We start from the raw sequence: 6,000 nt of genomic DNA on the forward strand, positions 1-6,000 counted from the left end.
TGGTCTATCCATAGTGGGTTTACAAAGGTCAGGGCGAACAAAGATGGACATTGTATCGTATTGAACTGGAGCGGTTGGTCGAGCTTTATAAAAAATAGCCTGCCTAAGAAGAAAATTCCCTATGTAAATCAACATTGGCCGTGGAAAGCTTGGGTTTCTTTGATTGGCCAAAAATGTGGGAAGTCGGTGTGCCCGCTGAATTTGAGTGACCATGTCCCAATCCGACAGATCAGGGAAGGCTTTTTGAAACAAGCTAACAATGAAAGCCCGTGGGTCCGATCCTTCCCTGGCTTCAGGGACCCCAAACACCCTCAAGTTCTGGCGTCTTTGCCTATTCTCTAAGTCTTCAATCTTAGTTTGCATAGCTGTTATCTGAAGGTCTTGAGCTTTGGCTGAGTTGCAGGTTAAAACGTTGGCTTCCTCCACTTCAGCCACCCGTTGCTGAAGGTCCGAGACCTCGAGTGAAAGATTTGAAACTTTAGTGGTCACCTCGGCGAGGGCCCGTTTGATCTCTTGGCTATCTGCTTTAGCCTGCTGAAAGAAGCTCTGTGCCTCTTCATGATGTGTAGCTAGAACCTGTAACACAGTAAATAATGTGGGTTCGTCCTGGGAAGTGTGTTTACTTTGAAGATAATCATTACTGCTGTCCACAGGACCCCCGTTGGCAGAGATAAGGAAAGCGGAGAGAAGCAGAGGAGGCACAGGTACATGCTGGATAATTGCAGAGCCTAGAACCGATGTAACTACTTGAGTTGGTGCAGAAGTAGAGGGACCAGCAGAGAGAAAGATATCAGGAGAGGTCAGCTCAGTTGCCTGAGCATTGAGCTTCGCCGGAGATACCTGGATAGAGTCACTCAGATCATGTGTGGCTTTGACGGCAGTTGCCACGTTTGTAGTTTTAACAGAGACGTTAGAAGTGTATATAGCTAGACTTACATTTGGGTTTATTAGGTCAGGTTCAGTTGCCTCAGCCGTCGCCGGGGTTGGGGCCAGCTCTTGTCGCTCTAAGTATGTTAGAGGTTTCAAAAGGCTAGATGCTCCTCCGATGTTAGATAGACGAGCGACTAGTGTTTTTACCTCACCCTTTGATGACACCCACTTACGCAGTGGGCTTGCTCCTAAATCCAATTTGGAGTTAGTTGTGGCAACTTTAGTGGATCCTTTAACCCCTGCTGCGCCTGATGCTAGAGCCTTAGCGCCCGGACCGCGGCCTTTACTTCCTTTTCCAACAGGATTTTTTGTCCCTTTGTTTTTAATTGCTTTTTCTGCCTCTGGCACAGCCACGTTAGATTTAGTAAGGCCTCTTTTAATTCTGTTCTGCTTGTCATGTAGCTCGGGGGACTCAGTAGTGAGTACATGTTCCAGATTATGTTCCAAATTATGCCTCATTAAAGATCCATCACTTTGATTGCCCCCGCAGCCAGTATCTACGCCACCCGCAAACCCAAAGTTGCAGTCTGCGGAAGTAGCCCCTATATCGCCAAATGCGCTCTCACCGCCTAACGGGCCGGCCGGCGTTACCTCATTGTCTCGCTCGGCCTCCATTGAGTGTTCACCTGTAGGGGGGGTAGCCATCAGGTCCGTTGTCGTGGGAGTGTCGGTTGCAGAGCAGTCAGGCCGCCCCACTCCGTACTCGATTGCGGCGTTCAGCGCATCGGCTAGTTGAAGACCCGGAGTGGATGGCTCTGAGCCGATGGCATGTAGGAGGGTCGAGGCTCCACCAGATCTAAGGAAGTTCAAGATAGGTCTACCCATTTGAGAGGTGTTATAATTGTGGCTATCAGTGGCAGTTCTATTGAGCTACAGCCCGTGATCGCTGTCACCACTTGCCGGAGCCTGCTGTTGAGCGCCTCCCGCGCCGTCCATTATCTGTGCTGAGCCGCTATTAACAGCTATGGTTTCGGATCCTTCGATTTGAGTAGCCCGTCCGCGCCGAATGTTTCGCGGCGGGGCCATTGCCAAGTCAGGCTTCCACCGTACCTTGTCCTCTTCGGCCTCTTTTCTTCGCAGCCCCTTAGAACTGCCGACGTTCCGTTGGCACTCAAATGTCCAAGGTTTGCGCACAAGACCAACGTTAAAACCCCGGCTCAATCTAGAAAAGCGGTTACCGTAGACCACTCCTCTGACTTGCGTAATACGGCACATCTGAAGTTTAACCGTGAAGCCTTCTTTATCCACAGAAAGCCCCCGGAGCTAGGTACGTTTCAATCCTTCGTGAGTATGAGTATATAACGCAACCATGTGATACTTATGATAGATCTCCTGAGGCGGAAGCCGGGAGCGCGACCTGAATAATTTTTAACAATTTCAGAGCCACTTGTGTGTTTTTAAATCACTTACCCCTCTCCCCCTCCTGGCACCACATCAGGGCACCAGCTTGCTCCTGGCCAGGCCACGCAGCCGATCTCAGCGCTGCCGCGGTAAAACCACTACAAAATCTTGCCGCCATTCCTGACGTTCGCGGAGGCCACGCCCCTTTCCCAGAGGCCACACCCTCCGCCGAACCAGTACTTAAGATGCTGAATACAAGCGCCTGTGTTACTTATGATAGATCTCCTGAGGCGGAAGCCGGGAGCGCGACCTGAATAATTTTTTAACAATTTGAGAGTCACTTGTGTGTTTTTAAATCACTTACCCCTCTCCCCCTCCTGGCACCACATCAGGGCACCAGCTTGCTCCTGGCCAGGCTGCGCAGCCGATCTCAGCGCTGTCGCGGTAAAACCACTACAAAATCTTGCCGCCATTCCTGACGTTCGCGGAGGCCATGCCCCTTTCCCAGAGGCCACGCCCTCCGCCGAACCAGTCCTTAAGACCCTGAATACAAGCGCCTGTGTTACTTATGATAGATCTCCTGAGGCGGTAGCCGGGAGCGCGACCCGAATAATTTTTAACAATTTGAGAGTCACTTGTGTGTTTTTAAATCACTTACCCCTCTCCCCTTCCTGGCACCACACCAGGGCACCAGCTTGCTCCTGGCCAGGCCGCGCAGCCGATCTCAGCGCTGCCGCGGTAAAACCACTACAAAATCTTGCCGCCTTTTCACGCCCTTTCAGTGGCCACACCCCCTTACTGCCGGCTATTTCCCTATGAAAAAATGTGCATCTTCCGGATGCGCAGCGGACGAGCGCAGCGGGCGCGACGATTGCGCGCCGAAGGCGCGCCTGAGGCAAGCCCGCCTGCGCCCGTCCGCACCAAGGTAGCGCCATGGGCCAGTTATGCTGCCTGTCTTGGCCCTTCACATCTTGATCAGCCTCCTTCTGGGCCCCCCTACTCTAGAGAGGCGCTCATCCAAATAGGTAAGCACCATGCGGATAAAAGAATATTCTCCCTGTTACATACGGCACACCCACGAGCCGACTTCCTGAGCGACGATCTTTTAAAATGTGGGTTTCTGAATGTTAGGTCCCTGCCTAAACACAGTACAGAGATCCAACTCTTGATTGATACTCACGAACTAGACATTCTTTTCATGACGGAAACTTGGACTCGTCCTGACTGTTTGGTTGACCCTGGATTTGCGTGTCCTCCTGGGTTCAAATTTCTTCATTCCCCTAGGCCTACTGGAAGAGGCGGGGGGGTGGGAGCTATTTTTAGAGCGTCCTGCAGAATTAAGGTCCTCACTTTAGACCCTACTCTGGGCACTGAGCTTTTAGGGCTATCAATTCAGACCCACTCCGGGACTACTGTCACTGGGATAGTATGCTACCACCCGCCAGGGTCGTTCAGCCTTCAGCAGCAACAAGCATTATTAACTACCCTGACTAATATCGCCTTCTCTCACCATAAGCTACTTATCCTTGGCGACTTTAATCTCTGGCGCAACGGTACCCTTGACCTGGGTCTCGGGAACCTACTTCAAGCCTGTGAAAGTTTTGGTCTTTCTCAACTGGCCACTAAAGCCACCCACAAAGCTAGTCATCTCCTAGATTTGGTCTTCGCGGCACCTGACCTGGTGGCGATGGGGGAAACCTTACCTATGGATTGGACAGACCACTCACTCGTAAAATTCTTTATTCACACGAATGGTGGTCCTCACAAGGCTCCTGTGTTGACTAGGGAAGTTAAGTGCAGAGATTGGAGGGCCCTCACACGTCTGCACACTATCGGTGAAGTGTTCCATTTGGAACAGCTCTTCAATGAGAATAAGAATATAGACGAAAATTACTCCTCTCTCTGTACTAGAATCACAACGGTCCTCGATGCCCATGCCCCTCTAAAAACACGCAGCTGTAAGGGTAAAGACTCCGCCCCCTGGTTTAATGACGACCTAAAAAACCTAAAACAGGGATGCAAACAAGCTGAGAGAAGGTGGAGACGCGACTATAATGACACCTTTGAAGAGGTGTGGAAAACTAAGGTCCTTGCCTACAAGAATCTGATAAAAAAATCTAAAGCAGAATACTATTCCTCTCTGATCTGCAACACCACCAACAATTCCAGGAGTATTTTTAATATACTAAATAGCCTCACCAATCCGGAGTGTTCCAAGAATGCGATCGTCCCGTCCCAAGACCTTTGTGACAACCTTGCTGTATTTTTCAAGGAAAAAATTGAACTCATCCTTAAAGACCTGGACACTCCTCTGGATCTCGTCCCTCCCTCCGACCTGAGACCTGGTTCTCCGGTGGACCGATTGGCTGGCCCTGCCACAGCTAGGAAGGAAACGTTACTCAAGTTCCCACCACTTACTTATGAGGCCTTCACTAAGTTAGCTAGAGGAATCGCCTCCGGGTCTCCCATGGATCCGGTGCCTCCCAAAATCTGGAAGGAATTTGAGGATGAACTATTCCCCACACTCCACCAAATTTGTAACCAATCCCTGGTGACTGGCACCGTCCCAGCTCATTGGAAACGGGCGTTAGTCTCTCCTTTGTTAAAAAAACCCTCCCTAGACCCTGATTGTTCAAAAAAATATAGGCCCATCTCCCTGCTGCCTTTCCCTGCCAAAGTAGTTGAGCGTTTAGTTAGCAAGACTCTCTCCGACCATCTGGAACGTCATCTATTACTAGATGGGGACCAATTTGGTTTTCGGCCTGCCCATGGTACCGAAACAGCCCTCATCACCGCTATGGATGAGCTTCAAAGGCGTGCAGACAGAAGACAGGCAGCGTTCCTGATCCTGCTCGATATGTCTGCCGCCTTTGACACGGTGAATCACAAGATCCTACTGAGGCGACTGTTCGAGGCGGGAGTGAGAGACACTGCGCTACAATGGCTTCATTCATTTTTGCAGGATAGGCAGCAGGCAGTATCCATGCCACCTTTCCAGTCAGCCTTTTCCCTGGTAACGCATGGGGTCCCTCAGGGCTCAGCAATCAGCCCAATACTCTTTAATGTATACCTCAGACCTTTGATTTTACTCATCAAAAGCTTCAACATCAGGATTATCAACTACGCCGAAGACACGCAGATGATCCTCTCCTTGGAAGGAGAGGACTCAACCTCTGTGGAGGTCCTACACAATTGTCTGCGTGACACGTCCCGGTGGCTAAAGGACAACTCCTTTCAGTTCAACGCAGGGAAGACGGAGGTGCTCTTCAGTGCCGGAACTAGGATTCCCCGACCGTTTCCAAACAACTTTTGGTCCCCGGAATCAGGGTCCAATGTACGGCCGGTGGAATCAGTTCGTAACCTAGGGGTCATGTTGGATCATAGGCTCAGCATGGAGACGCATGTTCAAAAAACGTCTGCCTGTTGTTTTGCCATCCTCCGTTCCCTAAGGAAAGTTTTGTCCCTCTTACCTACTCATGCCCGCGCCCAAGTGGTTAGATGTACCATCCTTAGCAGGTTGGACTATTGTAATGCCCTCCTGCTTGGGTCCCCTGAGTTCCTGCTGGACAGGCTCCAGAGGGTCCAATCAGCAGCTGCTAAGCTGGCTCTGGGGCTTCCGAGAAGATCTCATGGACCGTCCGCCCTGGCAAAACTGCACTGGCTTCCTATAAGACAGAGGATTCAATTTAAGGCCCTTTGTATAGTCTTTAGGGCTCTCCATGGCACTGG

The sequence above is a fragment of the Triturus cristatus genome, chromosome 4_1 (genome assembly GCF_964204655.1).
Source record: "Triturus cristatus chromosome 4_1, aTriCri1.1, whole genome shotgun sequence".
NCBI lineage: Eukaryota > Metazoa > Chordata > Amphibia > Caudata > Salamandridae > Triturus > Triturus cristatus.